The sequence below is a fragment of the Macaca fascicularis genome, chromosome 18 (genome assembly GCF_037993035.2).
Source record: "Macaca fascicularis isolate 582-1 chromosome 18, T2T-MFA8v1.1".
Taxonomy (NCBI): Eukaryota; Metazoa; Chordata; class Mammalia; order Primates; family Cercopithecidae; genus Macaca; species Macaca fascicularis.
In genome coordinates this window covers 38100660-38122866 of record NC_088392.1, presented here as the reverse complement: position 1 = coordinate 38122866, position 22207 = coordinate 38100660, and the positions used below count along the sequence as shown (strand labels likewise).

The 22207-nt window shown below is 40.0% G+C and overlaps 1 long non-coding RNA gene and 1 pseudogene across 1 annotated transcript; both read right to left on the bottom strand.

Moving 5' to 3' along the window:
- Positions 1–6702: 6702 nt before the first annotated feature.
- Positions 6703–21572, bottom strand: LOC141409027 (uncharacterized). The gene is made up of 2 exons (XR_012427124.1): positions 21400–21572; positions 6703–8538 (listed from the first exon to the last, which is right to left on the bottom strand). It is a non-coding gene; the product is annotated as an uncharacterized lncRNA (long non-coding RNA).
- LOC135968301 (probable ribosome biogenesis protein RLP24 pseudogene) lies at positions 18732–20752 on the bottom strand (annotated as a pseudogene).
- Positions 21573–22207: the final 635 nt, after the last annotated feature.

Below are 22207 nucleotides of genomic sequence, written 5' to 3'. Positions count from 1 at the left end.
CTCCCCCCTCCCCCCTCCCCCCTCCCCCCTCCCCATGATAGGCCCCGGTGTGTGATGTTCCCCTTCCTGAGTCCGAGTGATCTCATTGTTCAGTTCCCACCTATGAGTGAGAACATGCGGTGTTTGGTTTTCTGTTCTTGTGATAGTTTGCTAAGAATGATGGTTTCCAGCTGCATCCATGTCCCTACAAAGGACACAAACTCATCCTTTTTGATGGCTGCATAGTATTCCATGGTGTATATGTGCCACATTTTCTTAATCCAATCTGTCACTGATGGACATTTGGGTTGATTCCAAGTCTTTGCTATTGTGAATAGTGCCGCAATAAACATACGTGTGCATGTGTCTTTATAGCAGCATAATTTATAATCCTTTGGGTATATACCCAGTAATGGGATGGCTGGGTCATATGGTACATCTAGTTCTAGATCCTTGAGGAATCGCCATACTGTTTTCCATAATGGTTGAACTAGTTTACAATCCCACCAACAGTGTAAAAGTGTTCCTATTTCTCCACATCCTCTCCAGCACCTGTTGTTTCCTGACTTTTTAATGATCGCCATTCTAACTGGTGTGAGATGGTATCTCATTGTGGTTTTGATTTGCATTTCTCTGATGGCCAGTGATGATGAGCATTTTTTCATGTGTCTGTTGGCTGTATGAATGTCTTCTTTTGAGAAATGTCTGTTCATATCCTTTGCCCACTTTTTGATGGGGTTGTTTGTTTTTTTCTTGTAAATTTGTTTGAGTTCTTTGTAGGTTCTGGATATTAGCCCTTTGTCAGATGAGTAGATTGCAAAAATTTTCTCCCATTCTGTAGGTTGCCTGTTCACTCTGATGGTAGTTTCTTTTGCTGTGCAGAAGCTCTTTAGTTTAATGAGATCCCATTTGTCAATTTTGGCTTTTGCTGCCGTTGCTTTTGGTGTTTTAGACATGAAGTCTTTGCCCATGCCTATGTCCTGAATGGTACTACCTAGGTTTTCCTCTAGGATTTTTATGGTATTAGGTCTAACATTTAAGTCTCTAATCCATCTTGAATTAATTTTCGTATAAGGAGTAAGGAAAGGATCCAGTTTCAGCTTTCTACTTACGGCTAGCCAATTTTCCCAGCACCATTTATTAAATAGGGAATCCTTTCCCCATTTCTTGTTTCTCTCAGGTTTGTCAAAGATCAGATGGCTGTAGATGTGTGGTATTATTTCTGAGGACTCTGTTCTGTTCCATTGGTCTATATCTCTGTTTTGGTACCAGTACCATGCTGTTTTGGTTACTGTAGCTTTGTAGTATAGTTTGAAGTCAGGTAGCGTGATGCCTCCAGCTTTGTTCTTTTGACTTAGGATTGTCTTGGAGATGCGGGCTCTCTTTTGGTTCCATATGAACTTTAAAGCAGTTTTTTCCAATTCTGTGAAGAAACTCATTGGTAGCTTGATGGGGATGGCATTGAATCTATAAATAACCTTGGGCAGTATGGCCATTTTCACGATATTGATTCTTCCTATCCATGAGCATGGTATGTTCTAGTATATTGTATTTCAACAGGCTCATCAGGTGAGTCTTAAACATGTTCACATTTGAGAATCACAATTCTACTCCCCAGAGAGAGTGTTGATTAATTAGCTCATGTGCCCACTGGTCATACCTGGGGGGTTAACTGCCTCCTACTTTCAGGTTGCTCATGCATTACTGTATCCCTTACCTCTCATCAGAGAAGCCCCCAGAAGAAAATAAGAGATTTCAGTGCAGCGTAGGTATGGACCCTCAAGGTACACCCACAGGGTAGTGGTTTCTACAGCGACAGCTGGAGTAAAAGGTGGGTCAGAAGAGTGTTGCATGAAAGATACCTGACTCAGGAGGGGAGAAGCAGATTTAGCCAGCTTGGATTATGACAGCTCCTTCAGTTATCTGAACTTCATGGAAGGAGTCATGAAATCACTTTCTAATGCATTAAGCTCTTTATAAAGGGCCCTAAGCTCCTAGGAGAAAACACACTGTGTAATTGCACAGGACTTCAGTGTACAGAAAACATTAACAAGACACATGAGAAACAGTACCTGTTTATGCTGTGGTGTATCCTTGAGGCAGGTGGAGTGTTTCCATCTGTTGAAGTAGCCTCTGTGACGTCTCCCTGCTGGGATTCGTTTAAAGAGAACAGATTTCTCCCTTTATTGGGAAAAAAGCTTCTCAAAAGCAGACATTTATTTGCCCTCCCTCAATTTCTTTGGGAATTTAAAGCTGTGCAGTTTACCTTCTCTATTTCTTTCATATTGCCCCAAGAACACTTGATTCTCTGTCAGCCATTTGCTTTTGTTCTAGCTTTTTCCTTTCTGCTTTGACCCTAAAAAAGTCACTAGGGTCATAATTTTATTTGAATCATTTGAAAAAAGGAAGAAAATTTTACCATAAGACTAGAGTTAATAAGGGCTGGTGGGGCAGGGATGATGAACTCAGGTGTCAGGTGGAGAGACTCACCCTATAAGTCTTCTGTAAGTGATGTTTGATTCAACACATGGAATTTCAGATTTTTATTCAGAATTATCATTAGGCTAAAGAGGCAATAAAATGAATTGCAAAGATTAAGACAGTAAACATATTTGCAGGCTTTCTCTATTGTGGGTGGGAGGTACATTAAAACTCAGTTACAAGATATCAGCCATTGCAATATGGATCTTAAGAGTTTGTGTGAATAGAGGTTTCCCTTGGGAAAGATGGCCTATCTTTTCCTTATTTTCCCCATCTTAGTTCTTCCATTCCAGTGCACACGTCCTAAACACCAACTGTGTCTTGTGATGATGCTTAGTGGATACCTGTCACTGGGACCTGAAAGTGCCCACTGTACTGGTCTCCTGGCATGGACTGACTTAGTGCCTGAGAAACGAACACCACCACACACTCTCTTAATTATAACTCAAGGAACTCCAAATTCTTAGGGTTTATTTTTTGTGTCCTTTTTAGACGTTTTGACATTGGCACTGGTGCATATTTAAGCCTCTTGTAATTCTTTGTTTTGGTCCAGAGTCTTTTATTGACTCTAATGATATCCTCCTGCTGCCTGGCTCTGGCTCTAGAAATTTTTGCTTGTCTCTGGCATCTTCAGGAGTTTATGCTTATGGGGGAGCCAGAATTAAAATATGACTGTTTTGTCATCAAGCAGATATTCATTGAGTGCCTACTATGCTCCAAGCATCATATTAGATGTTAAAATATAAACATGAACAAGATATAGTTGCAGTTTTGATGCAGGATTTTTCTCGGCCACTTTGCCAGCCAGAGGCACCCCTGCCTGCGCCTCCCTAAGCCCTAGGCCTGACTCAGGAGGTGGCCTGACCACCAGGACCACCAGGCTGTACCTGGCTTGTGTGCCAGCTCAGCCCAGGGCTGAGCTGGGAGTGACCCAGCCCACCTGTGTTACAGCTCATACTTGTCTTCGGTGGTTAGGGCGTTCTTGTCCCATGTCCAAGAAGAATGAGGTTATGCTGACAATTCAAAGGGAGAGAAGGGCAGAGAAAAATTTTATTGAGCAATGGAACAACTCTCAGCAGAAAGAGGATGTGGGTGTGGTTCCCCACCCCTGCAGTGAGGTGGTTTCTCTCTCAGTGTGGCTGGGTCCAGGGCTCTTATGGGCTCAGAATGGGGAGTATGTGCTGATTGGTTTGTGAGTATGCAGAAAGGCTAAAGAAAAGTCATCACTCAAAGGTGGGCATGACAGTGTAAAAAAAACAATTAGGGAAGGTTAAGTATATGCAAAATAAGTAAAGGGTGGGGATCAATCACAGGAAATCATGCCAAAGAGGAAGGCAGGTTCTCAATCCAGTCTGTAGATTTATCCAGGACTGTCTTCAGTTTGAAGATTGAGTTTCACCAGGGGATCCACCCCTGTCTGCCTAGGCATTTGTCTGCCTCCTGTAGCTATCACTTTTAGAAAAATTAGAATGTAGGAAATAAAGATCTGAGCATCAGTTACCATCACAGACCATTGAAGGTTATACAAGGAAGGAAACAGCATGGTGCTTTTGGTGGAGAGAAAGGTGTCCATTCTTCTTGGAAGAGGAGAGGAAGGACTTGTGAAAAGTTCACAATGAAGGTAAAAATTGAGCTGGGTTTTGAAGGATGAGTAGGAGTTTGTTGCTTGAACTACATAGGTAATTTTTCGAGGAAGGCAGATCGAGTGCCTAACATCTTTGGGTGATGCAGAAGAGTCCAGCAGGGTTGCACTATATTGTGCTTCAGGAGGCATTGAAGGCAGGGAGACCTGGAGGGAAAGTCAGTGGACAGGGTCTGAATCTCTTCCTCCAGTAATTAAGAGGTCTGTAGTAACTTGGGGGAGTGGTTGAAAGGCCTAAGTCATAGAATTTTGAGGAGTGAGAGAGGTGGAAAAAGTAGACAGAGTAAATATAACTTACACTTTTACATATTTTGACAGAATGGAAGAAAAATGCATGGTTGTATTTAGAGAGAATATCCAAAAGAGTCCCCCACTCCCACCTCTTTTTTTGATGGAAGAAGGATTTAATAGAAAGGGAATATTTGAGAGAAAAGGGACTAATTTGGTGCATGAGTTCCAGAAGACGAGGAAGAAAACTGGATTGAGATTAAGGGTGAGTCTTAGAAAGGATAAGGAAATACTTCTCCATGTAGACATTGAAGAAAGGAAGAAGAAGTTATGGGTAAATGTACTTATGCTTCTGGAGGGGAGGATGGAAGAAAATCAAGGGAGTTCATGCCTGGTTACTTCTATGTTATTTGAAAAGCAGGAATCAAAGATGTTTGGGGCGAGAGTGGTGGAGGAGAGTGTTAGCATTTTAGATCTGCTGCTGTCACATAGAGGAATGAGATCTGCATAAGGGAAAACATACATTTAAAAATTCTAGAGCCTTCACATTTTAAGTGTGAGAAAGCAAATCTTCATATGAATAAGGTGGCTGGATGAAAAAGACTTGGCCATTTTTCCTAAGTTTCAACTTCCCTGTGGGATGTGTGTCCATCGATCCTTGTCTCCCCTGTCTCACTGGCCTCTAGGAAGGGGCCAGCACCTCTAAAGTTGTCATCAGATCAGGGATAAATCTTATTCTCCAAACTCCCTTGATCACAACTGAGGCAAGTCAGGGTTTTCAAAATGGATGGATCATTCATTTACAAGTGAGATCCATTTCAGAATGGATCATCCGTTTACAAGTGAGACATAAACAGAGAGATACAGAAAAATATTAGAAACAAGAACAGGTCGCAAAATTCAGGTTTCTGAAATTACCTTTTTCTAGCTCATTCCCAGGCTCACAGGCTCTTTCACCTCCCAGAGCCTATCTTGGAAAATGAGTTTGTTGTAGTCTAGCCTCCAAGACTGGCTTCCCCCCTAGTTCCAGCTTGCCTTTATGGATTCATAGTTTCATAGAATGGCCCATTGTGCAGGTCCTATTGCCTGGACCCCTCAAATGTCCCCACAGTCAAGGTGGCAGAGAGACTCCCTCTCTGCTTCCATCTCTTCCCATCTTTCACTGGGAAGTTTTCTCTTTAAGTAGAAGTCCCATTTCCCTGTTCGCTGGCAAACCTGTTGAGACTGAATGCAATGAACGAGATCAACATTCTGAGCCACTTTCTAGACACAGGGAATCACTTGGAACTTAGTAGAGGCCCAGTGGTATTATGCTATAATAAAAATATTATCCAAACACCAAGAGCTGTGGTGAAAAGATTTTATCTGGAAATCCAAACGTTGCAATTTTTACACAATGAAATTATTTTAAAAGGCTTTATAGATAAGTTCTCTACTTTAAATCATACCACTTTAATAATCCAAGATTAGTTCTTTCGTTTACTTCCCCCAAGGTTGTGACTGATAGGTCTATGATTTCACAGTTGTTCCATATGACAGATATGTTTTGACAGGAAAATGCTCTTTTTGAATAATAATTGCAAAAATATAAAATATTTTTCGTATTCCTAAATCTTAAGCTGTAAGTAAGCTACAGAACTGGACTGAAACTCAGCTTTGTTTGGCTTCAAGTTTGGTTTACAGTTAAGTTAAATAAGAAGTGCTTCCACCAGACACCACGGTCTACTGCCAGCAGCAAAAATTGACAAACATCCCAGCCGCTTTGGGAAGGTTTAGTGTATTGTCTCAACCATTGCTCCCCAGTGCATCATTCAGATTGATCAAAACACTGAAGTCCTTGCACTCATGGAGTTGATGTTCAAGTGATGATGACTGCGGTCCCTGGGCTTGTTCAGCATTTGCAGTCAGCTTCCTGTCCCGTTCACTTCCTGACCAACCACAACCAGGACTTATTGTATCTGGGAAGTTGAGTCAGGCTCCACAGATTACGGACTGGGATGTGAAAGGAACAGAGCTAAGCCTCCTATTGGCTGAAGATTATGATAAATGCTTAAGGCCTACGAGCAGAGTGGAGGGATAGAGCTGATGATGGGAAAGAAAACTGGCACTTTGCTGAGCCTGGACCAAGAAGCTCTTCTCCTGTGGTGCAGGAAGAGAAATTACTATGGTCTCAGTTAGTAGTGGGATTTTACAATAACTTTTATGTAAGCACAAGAATTACTTTTGTACCATTTTCATTTGATTTCTTGGGAAGCACAACATTCTAATTATAAACATCATTTGCATCAATTTTTTGGGTCTCCATAATTTTCTGTTTACAAATGTGCAGATCCTCTTAAAAATATTCACTAACAGAAATAATCTTGACCCGATTTTTTTGGTATCATGGTTTTAATTGTTTAAACATTTCAGGCAAATTTTGAACCCTGAAAGTTTAGTTCCAAGGAAAAAGTGAACACACTAGGAATCAAGAAAAAAAAAAGAAGAGGAAGAAAAAGAGGCAGCAACATGACAAATACAAGATCAGTAACATGAGTCCTGCTGCCAGGGTGTTTTTGTTTTTAAGACATGTCTCACTCTGTTGCCCAGGCTGGAGTGCAGTGGCATGATCATGACTCACTGCAGCCTCGACCTCCTGGGCTCAAGCAATCCTCCCACCTCAGCCTCCCAGGTCCCTCAGACTAGTGGTGTGCACCACCACACCTGGCTAATTAAAAAAAAATATTTTGTAGAGGCAGGATCTCACTATGTTGCTCAGGCTGATCTCGAACTCCTGGGCTCAAGCAATCCTCCTGCCTCAGCCTCCACAAAGTACTGAGATCACAGATGTTAGCCACCATGCCCAGTCTGTGCTTAACTCTCCATGACTCTCAGGAGGCAGTGCTTATGGAGAAAAAATTTCTAGGCTCTAAGTCTCTGTTGGTTATACCTTTTAGCTTTCATTGACAGATTATGTGACCAATTTATCTGAGTTTCAGCTTCTTTATTTGTGAAATGATGGAGCTGAACCATATGACCACGGAACCCTTTTTCCTTTCGTATACAAGAAATTTGGATAATTCCTCTTTGGGCTTGAAATAACAACATAAACTTTGAAAAGTATTCATGTTTAATTTAAAAATAAAAAAAAAAACTTAGTTGTGTTTAATTCCTCAGTTTAATTTTCACTGACTAAAACTTCTTAGCTTTGGATTTCCTAGGGCTCTTGAATAATACCTGATAACAAATCTGTATAAATAAAGGTGAAACTATGCGGTCAGTAGTGGCCTAAGGCTTCCTTTAAGTAAGTCAGACAGTCTGGGGACCAAACTGCTCTACACCAGACTTGTTCTCATGTTAGGTATCAACTCCTAGAACTCACCTCCTGTGACACCGAGGGCCAGATACCTGCCACTATTTCTTGATCATTGACTTAACCTGTAAAGACACTGGAATGGAACCAGGGCGTTTCTTTCCAGAGGAGAGGCACTGGCTGGAAAATTAATCAGCAGATTTGCTTTGTGACATGCACCCCTCCCACAGGGGAATACACCGCCAAATACTCTCCCATATTACTGTTTCCTATGCCAAAAGCCAGGTAGACTTCCTTTATGAATGTGGCCCAAGGATTACTTAGTGGAGAGAAACCTTGGCTGTAAGTCCCATCAGGTTCTTGGCCTAATTGATGGATTATCTTGAGAAACTCCCTTCTCATGCCTGGGCTCCAACTTTTTTCCCCCACCAACTAAATGAGGAAGTTGGGCTATTTCAACATTTTTCTAAGTAGATCAACATTTTCCAAAAAGTGTTACACTTGAAAAGTTAAATAAAATAAATCTAATAAAAAAGCGTTCCATGGTGAAATGTTTTGGAAATAGTGCATCAAACAATGTAAACAGCTTTATTACTCCAGAACTTCTTGTGGCTTCTACTGTGCAGATGTGATTTTGACTCTCATAAAGGAGTCAACATTTATTTGAAAATGATTTTTATTGTCAGTGAGGGAGTATTGTGTGACAGGAACTGGGGTTCACCAAGGTTGTTTCAACATTATGAATCCAGGAGTAAAAGATGGTGCAGTAATCCTTTTAGAAGAGGGGCTGAAACATCTATCAAATCCTAATATTCTTCAAGGTCCCTGTGAAGATCCACATCCTCTGGGGAGCCACTCTGTATTCCACTGTTTTCCAGCAGGAACCTTCTCCTCCACTCAATGAAGAGTTCATTGTCTGTGACCAAATGAAAAGGGAATTATCAGAGTACTTTTGAATAATTTGGTGCAGTTTTTCTTTGGCTTCTATTGACTCCCTAAGCTTCATATAATGATGTTTTTTATTCTCAGTTTTCTGAAGTACAGCCTTATGAAAAAGTCAATACATAAAAATTCAAACATATGAGGCATAATAATGAAAGAACTACTCATATCACAGAGAAGTCTTCACTTTACAAAATGATTCCTTCCCAGGTTTATTTTAAAGAGAAAGGAAGTTGGAGACATGGAAGGAAATTCATTGATTGTACTTCTTTTTTTTTTTTTTTTTTTGGTCTAAGTTCTGCAGGAACTAGCCTTTTAGTAACTTTAGGCTTTAAATGTATTTTCTTACATGCCTCTGTTTAGCCTTCTGTTAAGATTGAGGCCCTATTGAAAGCCAGTGGATTGATTCAGCATATGGAGGCTTAGAGATGGCATACCTCTATCCTTACACTGCCTCTGGCCTGCTCTCTGGCTCCCTGCTGAGCAGAGGACTTTCCCATCAGCAGAGACCACGATTTCAAGGCAGCCAGACTCTCCTAGAACTTCATTCTTCATTTTCCCAGTGTTGCTTGTAGCTTGGAGACTTATTTATTTTTCAGATATTATTATACTTAATTAAAAACCTGGGAAATAAATGTTTTTTTGGCCATGCATCTGAAACATATGTTCTATTTTGCCAGCTGTCCAAGTAGCTAAGACTTTCTATCCCCTAGTTGGGAAAACTGTTTCTACTTTAGACAGCTACAATGAATCAAGATGTACACAAACTTGATTTTAAAGGTGTTTCCTGCCTTGCTAACCCAATCATTATAAGACAAAGGAACAGTTGGATCGTTGCTATGTTGGCAAAAAGCATTAGCTTTCTTGTAAGGGTGATTTGCCACTTCAGGGATAATTAGGCCACTTAAATGCTTATCTTTGTTAGTCAATGGACTGGGAAGTCTTTATCCTTATCATGAGTGATGTGGTTCAAAGAAAATCTCAGTTCTAAATGGAGAGGCTGTTTCAGCACAAGTAGTACTTACTAGGTTGCTGGACATTTTAATCTTTAGAATTTACCAACAGCTTGGTTTGTGTAGCCCGAGACTTATATCTAAAATATTTCTTCCTTCCCTCGTTAAGTAGAATTTTCTATCATTGGTTACTCCTTTGCATGTGTGTGTGGTAGGGGAAGGGGAGGTTAAGCAATGGTGTTTTGTAAATTCATACATTTAGGGGAGGAGTAATCAATTGAAACACAAAATCCTGAAAAAAAAGTGTTCTTTCCCCGGTTCTGTTCTGCTGCTTGTTTGAGAAAAGGGAACGTAGTATTGAGTAAGCGGTGGAGAGGGGACAAGACATCCCTGCATCCTACCCACTTATCTCTAGCTCAGACTTGAGGTGAGATACAGGTGACAGGAGATGGGTGTGCTTGGCTAATTTCTCCTATGACTGTGAAATATAATTACAGTCCCGGGGAGTAGGGGATTCCCATCCTGGTCCTAGCTCTGTGATCATGAGGCTAGCTCAACTTCTCCATTTTCTCATGGTAAAGTGTTGCTCTATCCCTGCCTTGCTTGGGTAACATGTGTCAATGAAGAGTCAAACTTTGTAAAACATTTAAAGAAATTTATTCTGAGCCAAATATGAATGACCACAGCCCCTGACACAGCCCTCAGGAGGTCCTGAGAACATGTGCCCATGGTGGTTGAGGCACAGCTTGGTTTTACACATTTTAGAGAGGCATAAGACATTGATCAAATATATTTAAGAAATATACTGGTTTGGTTCAGAAAGGCAGGACAACTCAAAGAAGGTGGGCAAAGGGGGGCTTCCAGGCTATAGGTAAATTTAAACATTTTCTGATTGACAATTGGTTGAGTTTATCTAAAGACCTAGGATCAATAGAAAAGAAATGTTCAGGTTAAGATAAAAGATTGTGGAGACCAAGGTTCTTTTGAAGTCTTACAGTGGCTGACCTTAGAGACAATAGATGACAAAAGTTTCCAATTCAGAACTTTAAAAAGATGCTAGACGCTGACTTAATCTTTTCAGGATTGGGAGGGCCTGGAAGAAAATGATTTAACTATGTTATTAGAGATTCTTTACAGATGCACATTTTCCCCCACAAAGCACAGCTTTGCAGGGCCATTTCAACATATGGCAAATAAACATGTTTTGGGGCAAAATATTTTGATTTTCTTGCTTGTCTCATAATGTTATGCCAGAGTCAGGTTGGAAAGAAAGTCACAATATATAGGGCTAAATAAAACCTATCTGATGAGAATGTATGGTTTGTAGGACATGACTCCTCAGACCTTTTAGACAGGAATTTGGGCAAGATTAAAAATAAAATTGGAGCTTAGTCCTCACACAGAATGTTGTAAACATATGTTTAAAAAATATATTTATACAATACTTTTATAAAACATGTATTGTAAACAAAGCTGACATTCTACTGAGATTATGTATTTGGAAAGCATAGATTTTGATGATTAATGAGCAATGAGCATGAATTTTTCTTTGCATCTTTTATATTCTGCTTGACTTACATGGAAGGAACACAGGTATTAGAATTGGACCCATCTGGTTTTGAATTCTGACTTTGCTAATCACACAACTCAGTTTCCTGAGTTGTGTTCCTAGAGATAGTGATAGCTCTTTCGTGGGGTTATTATGAAAACTTGGAAAATTCTATTGCTTTTAATTGCATTCTCCAGATTTGCGCAAGCAACCTTTTCCTAATGTCTTTTCCCCTACTTAGGGTCAGTGGGAGGATTTGTGGTGCTGGTGATGTTTTATATCTTGATGTGAGAGGTGGTTACATGTGGAGCATTTATTTTATAAAAAATCAGTGAGCTGTACATTTAGGGTCTCTGCCTATATGTTATTTGTATTAAAATGTTTTCTAGATAAATACCATTTTTATTTTAAAAATTCAATGCTGAATGACTAGAAAGTTTCTGTAGGCCATAATTAAAAGACACATCATTATTTCAGAAATCCTAAAATGTAGACAAAAGAAGAATACAATTTACAATTCAGCACCCATGTATTCATGAATTTATATATTGTTTTCATTGAGATATAATTGATAAGCAAAAACGTACAGAGTTTAAATGTATGATTCAATAAGTTTTGATACCTATATACATTCATGAAATTAGAGCCCCAGGCAAGATATAGAACAGTTCTATCACTGCTTCAAGTTTCCTTGTGTTTCTTTCCAGTCAATGGCCTGCCTAGAGGAAACCAATTGCTCTTTATGTCCCATTGAGTTAGTAGTGCCTGTCCTTGAACATCTTAAATAGAATAATGCAGCATAAATATGCTTGTATTTGTCTTCCTTCACTTGTCATAATGTTTTTGATACTCATTCAAGTGTTGAATGCATGAATGGTTAATATTTTATTTTATTAATATATCACATTTATTTATCTATTTCCCTGTTATTGAATATTTGGGTTGTTTCTAGTTTAGGGTTATTATGAAGAAAACTGTTCAACATTCCTGCACAAGTCTTTCTTGAAATATGTGACTTGTCTAAGAAATCTTTGCTTAACTTCAGGTGATAAAGGTAGTTTCCTGCATTTTCTTCTAGAAGCTTTACCTTTTTCTTTTACGTTTATGTCTATGATCTATCAAATAAATTTTTGTGCATACTGTGAGGTAGGGATCAAGGTTCATTTTTTTCCAGCTGCATTTGTTGAATGAAACCTTTTCTTTCCTCATTGGATTACCTTGCCTCACCTATTGACTGTCAACCAGCTGTAAATATGTGGGTCTGTATCTGGGCTTTCTATTCTGTTTTATCTCCTTACTTACTCTTATGCCAATAACACATGGCCTTGATTACTGTAGTTTTAGTGTCTCATTATGTAGTGGATATGTATCTATCTATCTATCTATCTATCTATCTATCTATCTATCTATCTATCTATCTATCCATCTATCTATCTATCTAACTATCTATCTATTTATCTATCTTTAGGTAATGCTAATGCATTTATAAACCACTCTACAACGGAGATGAACTGCATCTAGTGTCCTAGGTGGTAATTTAATTTTAAGTTTGATGATAAAGAATCACTCATATTTCAAAAATCTTCTAGGGTAATGTACTTTAAAATACAGAAGTGTGTATGATACTCAATAAAAAATTTAATGCTGTTTATTAGATTAATTTCTATGGCTTTGTTGACATTTCTATCTTTCCTAGGAAGGCAGTTCTGAGTAGTAACTCTGACCACATCAAATAGTGGCTTTGGGTATAGAGTAATTGGTGACTGTGTTTTTATTTATTTTACATTTTGGTCCCCAATGGAACTTACAGCAGTCTTGGTTGCCTTCCCAAGTATCTGCCTTTCTCTCTTTCTTCTTTGCTGTTTTTTATACTTCATTTTCTTCTGTACATGTTTTTTTCAAAGGAAGTTATGTTACAGTCTCAACCCAGGGTAAATACAACTAGCCTTAAGGTAATTAGGTGTCTAATTTCCCTTTTGTCAGTGACTGGTTGAGATATGGGAATGTGATGCATTTCTAGCCAATGAGAAGTGATGGAGAAGCAGCTTTGGGATTCCTGTGAAAGAATTTCCAGGTGATAAAAAGAAAACTGGAGATTGGGGGCAAAGTAGTAATTTATATGCTGCTTCTGTTGCTTCTGGATGTTGTCATGTCAAACTGTGCTGCCTGGAACTATTGTAGCCATCTTATGATCATGAGGTTTACAAGATAACTTGCTGAATTAAACAGAATGGAGAGAAGAAAGAAATCTGAGTCCTCAAAGAAATGGATGGAGCTATAAATCGTGTCCTAATCTGTCTCCAGTCTTCCAGTTATGGGAGTTAATACATTTTGTTCACTGTTTAAATCATTAGAGTTGGGTTTTCTCTTATTGTTTCCCAAAGCATGGTATCTGATAAAACCATATTGCATTTTAGCAGCTCTTTGATGAGCTAGGAACTCATATTGAAAATGTTAAATAAACAAACCATTAGCTGAAGAACTAAAGTATGAGGAAAAACATAATTTATTGATAAATTCTAACTCTTGGGATATATGATTATAAAAAGAGGAAAGGCCAGGCATGGTGGCTCATGCCTGTAATCCCAGCACTTTGAGAGGCCGAGGCGGGTGGATCACCTGAACTCAGGAGTTTGAGACCAGCCTAGCTAACATGGTGAAACCCTGTCTCTACTAAAAATACAAAAATTAGCCAGGTGTGGTGGTGGGTGCCTGTAATCCCAGCTACACAGAAGGCTACACAGGAGAATCACTTGAACCCAGGAGGAGGAGGTTGCAGTGAGCCAAGATCGCACCATTGCACTCCAGCCCGGGCAACAAAAGCGAAATTCCATCTCAAAAAATAAATAAATAAAATAAAAAATAAAAAGAGGAAAAATGCTTTATAAAGTATGAAAAACATTGCATGAAGTTTTTATTGCTATGTCTTGGAATACAGTTACCTATGAACCAGGTAACTGTAGATGAATTGAGTAGAAAATGGAGATTAAGAGAAACAAAACCAACTGCAGATACTGACAGAACATCTATAATCATACATTTCCCTTGCCTGATGAGCCACTGGGGTTAGAGAGTTGGGTAAGGTCTGAGCTTGCAAAGACATCAAGTGGCTCAGCTAAGGGGGCAGAGAGCAAGGCAGGGCTGGGCAGAAGCATCTCCAGTTTCTGTACAGAGGTGGCTTAAGGGATATAGGAAAATTGGGGCTTGGAGTTGCTTTTGCAAATAACTTTTCCTATCTGTCATCCATATCAAAGAATAGGGATAGGACAGGAGCCATGGAGTTAATTACCTCCTTTGGTGCAATGACTAAGGCCAGGCTAGTTGTCCTGTTTTGGGTTGAGAAAACCCACAGTCATTAAAAGCAAGTCAACCTCAACATCTATAGCTACTTTATTTTAAAATGAAGTTATTATTTCAAGTCAAAGGTGCAAAAAGAATTTCTGAAGCGTTTCTAAGGCAGAAAATTTCAATTCAGGTTGGTTTGGAATCACAGGTAATCTTTCAGTTTTCAATTTCATCAGAGGTGATGCTTCATAATTTGAACTTTTGATGCCGAAAATTGAACTGAAAATGAGACTCTCCTATAGTTCAGCCACTCTGCCTTATTGGTATTATTATTATTACTAGCTTATCTTGTCCAAGGTGGAGAAGAAAGAGAGACCCAGTCGTTGCCTTTGAGATATACAACCAGCATCCCAGGAAATACCTTTTTCAAATAACTTGTGCATGGTGGCGGGTGGGGTGTTCTGTTGATTTGGACATGGTCTTTTCCACACTCAGGCACAGGGTCTTTTTTGCTGAATTTCTACCTTTCACAATTATTCCAGTGGAAAGAGAATCAACATGGCTATTATAGAGCGGACAACTGCATGGAATTCACAGAGCAAATTGCCTGATTTTATTTTAACCCTTGTACACAGGCAGGGTTGGGAATTTATTGGAGAACCTGTCTTTCTTGCTAACATGTTAACGTGACATTCCTCTTTGGTTAATACATTTACATATTTACAAAGGTCTCTAGAAAAATAATGTGAAAAACTAGGTGCAACTCATGCTTACCCGGCTGTGAGATGAATCTAGGATTTAAAAAACAGTGTATCCTTAACTCATCTAAAAACTATAGACTAAAGAAAAAGACCCCCAGTGAATATTTTCTATTTTAAAGTTAATGTTAGTGACTACTATCTTTCTTTGTGTCAGGTTCTCTCTTTCTGTGGGGTGTGTGTGTGTGTGTGTGTGTGTGTGTGTGTATGTGTGTGTGTGTATGTGTGTGTGTGTGTGTGTATGTGTGTGTGTGTGTGTGTGTATATGTGTGTGTGTGTGTGTGTGTGTGTATGTGTGTGTGTAGCAGTGCAACCTTCAGGATAAAGCTTTTTCTACCATACTTGGTATACTTTTTAACTTGAGGAAAAAAATACTACCAGTTTACAAAAAATTGAGGACTGCATCTAACTAATCACAGAAAATCGTATAAAAGAGCTTAGCCCTAACGCATATGTGGGTCATACTAAAGTAGATGCCAGGTAGGGTCCTGGGCTCATTGTTCAGAGCCTGTTCATGTCGTGTTGCTGTAGTCAGTGGGATAGTGGGTTCACTCATAACATACTACATATTGATAATGTTGAGTACGTAATTTTTTTGCACTTATTGCCAATGTGAGACACTTCTGGTTTGACCGGTATCTGTGAGGGGCAATGAGAACGGTTCATTGTTATCATGTGACAGATTTAAAAATATTGAAGGAGGGGTGCATCCCATGGGCCGTGTTCTTCTGCACTCTTAGAGAAGTGCCCCGTTTGCATGACTACTTTCATACATCGAGATAGTGGAGATTGGGGTGAGCAGATGGAGAAATCAATGCCAGTGATTTTGGAAAGAGGTTGAGGGAGGGGAAGAGTCAGGAGAAAATGATGATCTTAAAGAGGGCTTGAGGGAAAGAGAAGAGAGATTTGTACCACCATGAGTGGGATCCTGAGAAGAAAAATGGGAAAACATAATCTTTAGTATTTGTGTGTGTGTGTGTCAATCAATTTATATTTCCACTTTCTGAAATCTTCAGAAAACTCCAATCAAAATTGCCTTTTGCCACTGTCAACAACAGGAAATGACTCAGTTTTATAAATGAAGGAGTGTTTATTCCACTTTACACCAAATGTTTTTGCCACTTGCCTTTCAAGCTTCCAGATAAGTTGTTAAAAAGTTTCTTGAAATTATTCTCTGGTCTTGTTTAGCTATTAAGCAGAGGGTCCTGTAGCTTAGTGAAGGTCTGAGAGTGGGCACCTGGCCCAGATCTGGCTGATTGGACTTAAGAGAACTCTGTTGGAGTCTTCTGGAAGAGATGTTTTCTAATAAAAAGAGACGGTTGTCTACAAAGAAACCGTTTCCTTCTGTCCTGGATGCCTCTTTGCTCCTGCTTTCTGTGGTGTTGTAATGAACATGACTGTATTAGTCCGTTCTCATATTGATATAAAGAACTGCCTGGAACTGGGTAATTTATAAAGGAAAGAGGTTTAATTGACTCACAGATAGGCATGGCTGGAAAGCCCTCAGGAAACTTACAATCATGGCAGAAGGTGAAGGGGAAGCAAGGCATTTTCTTCACAAGGTGGCAGGAAGGAAAAGTGCCAAGTGAAGGGGGGAGAGCCTTGTAAAACCATTAGACCTTGTGAGAACTCACTCGCTATCAGAAAAACAGCACTGGAGAAGCTCACTCACTATCAGAAGAACAGCATGGGAGAAATCACTCAATTACCTCCATTTGGTCTCTCCCTTGACACGTAGGGATTATGAAGATTACAATGCAAGATGAGATTCCCACAGAGTCAAACCATATCAATGACCATGAAGTGGCCCTCCAGGGATGGAAGGATGCCTGCTGATGGAATGGGAGGGTGGAAAGCCTTGGTCCTTTACGGCATTGTTGAGCTATTGAACTAGTTCCAGATTGTCTATTTTGGAGCACTGTTTCAAGTCTTCTAAGTGCTGTTTCTAATTGGTACACTTCTCTGTATTTCTCGGCTTTTGTTAATCAGTAATAAATACCCTTATGGTTAAGCACTGACATTTAACTCTGACATACAGCCAAAGGCGTTAGTAACTGGCACACAACACATTTGAAATTTTGCCATTTGTAACCACTTCTTTATAAGGTGTGATCAAACAAAATAGAAATATATTGGAAATTAGAGCTTGTAGAAAACTGCAACTGTCATCCATAACATTTAGTTTTCAATGTCTGTGCTCATCAGAATCATCTGGCTTCACTGATTGACTTTATAATAGGCAAATATCACAAATGAACTCAAATTATAAATTTTAATTAGTAAAATTTTGCAATTTGCCTGTTTTACACTTTGGTTCCAATTAAGATTTCATTTGAAAAAAGCTAAAATAATTGAAAACCACAGCAAAAGCCAAAGGGAAGCAGGGTAGTTGAATTCATGTTTGTGTATATATGCATGTACTAATCACTGCATTCATCTGATCATTTAAATTCATTAAACCCCTCCTATGTGACATCGACTGTACCGTGGGCTAGAGATTGAGAACTTAATAGAACACAGACTCTGACATCTATGTCAGGGACTCCATTTTGGTAAATGGCAACCACAATTCAGTAAGATGTTCAGGCTGAAAGCCATGTTGTCATTCTTGAATAGTATGTTTCTCATGCATCCTATTTGTAATCCATCAGCAAAGCATTTTGGGTTTCCCTTTATAGCACTACCTGACTTTAACCTCTTTTCATGTTCTTCATTATCCTCATCCTAGTTCCAGTCAACATCATCTTCCACACTTATCCTTCTGTATGGTTTCTTCCCATATGGTAGCCAAAATGATTTAAAAAGAAGAACATAAAGGAGGTCATGACATTCTGTTCGTTTTAGCTCTTCCATGGCTGTATAGTACTTTTCTTATTTACTTTTTAAATGGTATTATTTTATGTGCAAAAAATGAACAAATGCTGTACCCATAAATTCTACTTTCCAAAAACAGGAGCTTTTTAAAAAGAAAATCACATAATAGCTTTTAAAAGGCACTGGGATTCCTCTCCTTCTAGATCATTGCTCGGCTAGAAAAATAAAGTTTGTTCTACCAGGAATCACAGGTTAGAACTGAGTATTCTCCAAATTGGAAATTCTAGAGTGTAGGGTCACTCCAGGCAAAGATTATTCAGTTCTCATCCTCAACTACCTATCAGAAGGGTTAAACCAGGTCAAAACAGTCCAGCATAATTAGGTTTCATCAAACAATGTCATTATGCTCTTCTAAGATGCAAATAAACCAAACAGGAAATACTAAAATCAAAATAATATTTGACACTGTCATACAAATTGTCAGTTCCTTGTTGTATCCCCCTTCTATAACATTAATAAAGGGAATATTTTACTGCAGAGAATATTTTATTTTATACATCACTAGCCACGAATTTTTGCCATTAGTTATTATACAAATGCTGCCTAGTGCCATTATCCAAATGGCATAAGCATTTTATGCCCACAATTCACTTCTATAGTTATAAGTAGAATTTTCATGATTTACGTAAGTACATCTATCAGTGAAGATTTAACACTGAGATGCAATTTAACATCTGTATATCTGATGTTTTTTGGAAAGATATATGTTAATCTCTTTTCATTTAAGTGATCTTACGTAAAAAATAAACTAATAATTTAGCAGTTCCAAGTCTCCAAAGGGCATTTTCAAGTGTACATAAAAGAAATGGTTACAGAGATGTTTAAGAAGCATCTTCATGTCCACATTCCCTTGTAACTGCTGTACCATTTTCTCTTCCAACTGCTTTCCTTGCCTGCAAGAGGGGCTCGGATAAGATGGATGTTTTGCTTGACTTCTTTGATATCCTGAACTTTCTGTAGCTCTTTATTCTTCTTCAATCTGTTCATTATACATTTAGCTTGGCATTTCTGTTTGATCTCTTCAACTCTCTTTGTGGCATCAATAGTTTTATTCCATAGCTCTTGCTGGTATGTGATAGGTTCATTTCTACATTTTTCAAATTCAAATGAATTATGTACTGTAAGTTTTTACCAGTTGCTTTCCGGAATGCTTTGGTCACCCAACTTTGCGAGGATTGCGCTTCTTTTTAAAGTTTTTATGACATTTAGATTTACAAAATCTGAACACCTGGCAATCATTTTGGACAAACATCAAGCCGTGGCCAGGGTAGATGGGCCCTGAATAGAAATAACGCTTTTTTTTTTTTTTTTTTTTTTTTTTGAGACGGAGTCTCGCTCTGTTGCCCAGGCTGGAGGGCAGTGGCACGATCTCGGCTCACTGCAAGCTCCGCCTCCCGGGTTTACGCCATTCTCCTGCCTCGGCCTCCCGAGTAGCTGGGACTACAGGCACCCGCCACCACGCCCGGCTAATTTTTTTGTGTTTTTAGTAGAGACAGGGTTTCACCATGTTAGCCAGGATGGTCTCAATCTCCTGACCTCGTGATCCATCCACCTCAGCCTCCCAAGGTGCTGTGCTGGGATTACAGGCGTGAGCCACCGCTCCCGGCCAGAAATAACACTTTTGATATGCATGTTGAACCCATGTGGGTTTCCACTGACCAAAGGCGAACTTGATAGTGGCTGTATATTACTATTTAAAAAATCCAAATTCCTGTTCCTCACATATAAAGTTTCTTTACAATCCAGCACCAGTTCTCTACCAACATAATTTTCTACCCTGCTGTTTCTCGAGATTGAATTCAGTCCAAGCATTCTGGCCTCCTTGATGTTTGCTGCACACCCCAACTACGTTTCCTCTTTAGTAACCTTGCCCTTGCTGGTCACTTAATTCAGGTCTCTGCTCAAAGTTACCCCAGGGAGGTTTTCCCCTGACTCATTTATATTCTTCTCTATCACCTTACACTGTATTGTATATCTATTAGTTTGTAATCTACCTCCTTCACTTGAACATCAACTCCATGACTGCAAGGACTTCACTGTTTTGATGAATCTGGATGGATGGATGGATGGATGGATAGATGAGCTCTAGGTGAGTTGCTCCATTCTTTTTAGTCCTGATTCCTCCCTGACTGATGATGTCTTCTGGACCAGTTTTTTTTCTTTTTTCCCTCTGTGCCTCTGTGTTTGCATCTGTGAAATGAGCGGAAATTTCAAGCCGTGGGGTGGGTAGATTGTTAATGGCAGGCCTATTGGTTTCCTTCCTTTCCCACTGCTTGGGTGGCTTTCTACTTCATGCATCAGGCCAGCCTGTTGCCAGGCAGGATAGGAAGGTGGACTATGTGCAAGTGCTGACTAATGCAGGCATCTCTCACCTTATCCCTGAGATGAAAAGCCAGCTCAGGCAGCCCGGGGCAAACAAACACATGGAGTCAGCAAAGACCTCTTCCGGACTTGCATCTTTTCAGCACCCTTCCTACTTCTGTTGACCCACTTCCTACCAGGAACATAATGCAATCCTGATACCGTGTGCTTTCATCCTAAGAGGGTGGATTACAACATTTAAATCATCCACAACTATCCAGTAAATATTTATTCCTCTTTCAGGCATCTTTGCATGGATTTCACAAAGAACAGTCTATTTTCACCCTAAAACCATACCCTCCTTTTGTTCAGGTCCAGCTTTTTCACAGCTGTGTGAGTTAGGGCAGGTGTCTCTACCTTTCTGAGCCTCAGTTCTTTCCTCTGTAAGATGTGAACACTAAGACTCATCTCATGTCGTTGCAATGACAGTTAAATAAAGTTAGAAGTAGAAGGTACCTGACACAATGCATACAGCAGCCCCACAATAGGAAAAGACTGCAGAGAGAGGGCAGTGGATAACTCAGTGAGATTTTGGTTCACCTTGACTTTCTAGAATCCTTTAAATTTCCTCTGTATGCTATTTCTGTTCAAATAAGTAGCCAATCTTGCTTATGAGCACGGAATTGGGAAGTGCTAGAACTGAGGCTGAGATAAATTGAAAACAATAGTTAAAAACATTCATGTTTTCACAAACCTGGATCCATTTCAGCAGAGCCTATAGCCTGCACACTGTTGGCCATTGGAAAAGTTGTTGGGCACACAGCCTGGCTTCTTTCTCCCACTACCCGTCATGCTTTCCCTCCAGGGTGGGGTGAGCCTGCTGCAGAGTGGGGGCTGGCCTGGACTTCATGTCCCTAATCTGTAATCCTAGCCTGGCTCTGGAGGAGGGGACTCCCCTCTTTCCATCCCCACATGGCAGGGATGAGGATGGAGGTGGGAGTACAGCTTGCTCATTCATGATGATGTGTACCAAGCCTGTGAGAAATGGAACAGAATGAACACACACAGCTTGTCCTTCATGGAGCTCCGCTCTTCCTTACCTTTCTCTTCCTTACCTTTCATGGTTTGAGCTCCTTTGTGTCTTTGAGGTGGGGTGGTTTGGGGCTTCTGCCAGGAAACAGATGGAGTCTTGCCAACACCTCTGCTGAATGCTGGAGTTTGCCGGCAGAGGAAAACCTGTGTTGAAAGGCCAGGAATCTGCAGTTTCCTGTATGTGGGTGAACAAAGCAGTTTTGTTTACCTGGAGAACTAGTTTTAGAGCCCATGGAAACCACAGTTTTTGGGGCAGAGTTACTCTGAGATGTCCAGTCAGACCGAGGGCTGGGAAGTCCCTGGATCTCCCAGAAAGGGAGGCTGGCTTTTGGGCCGGGATGAGGAGTCTGGATTCCAGCCAAGGGGAGAAACGAGAGAAGTCAAAAAGGAGGCTGAGGCATCAAACTGATTTCCCCCTCAGGGCTTTTGCCTGTGTGCTCTCCGCAGTGCTCTCCCTTCTCCACGTGCGTGGCTTCCTCCTCCCTCTGGTCTTGCCCTCAGTGCACCTTATCCCTGAAGCTTGGCTGGAGTCCCTCTTTCCTGACATCCAGTGCCCCCTAATTCCTATCTCTACAGTGTCCCCAACTGTTTCCTTCGTATATTCAACATGTCTATGGAGGTCTAAGTCAGCATCTGGCAAATAAAGAATAACTTTGATCCAATTAATTTTCCAATTCATCAATGTATCTACTTTGTAATCAATTTCCAGAATATAACAAAGCTGTCTCAATTCAACATAGACTGTAGAAACCAAGCAATTCATGGGCTAAAGCTTTCATTTGGCAAAAAGAACATTAATATGAGGGCCTGGGAAGTGTGTCCTCCTCTTGT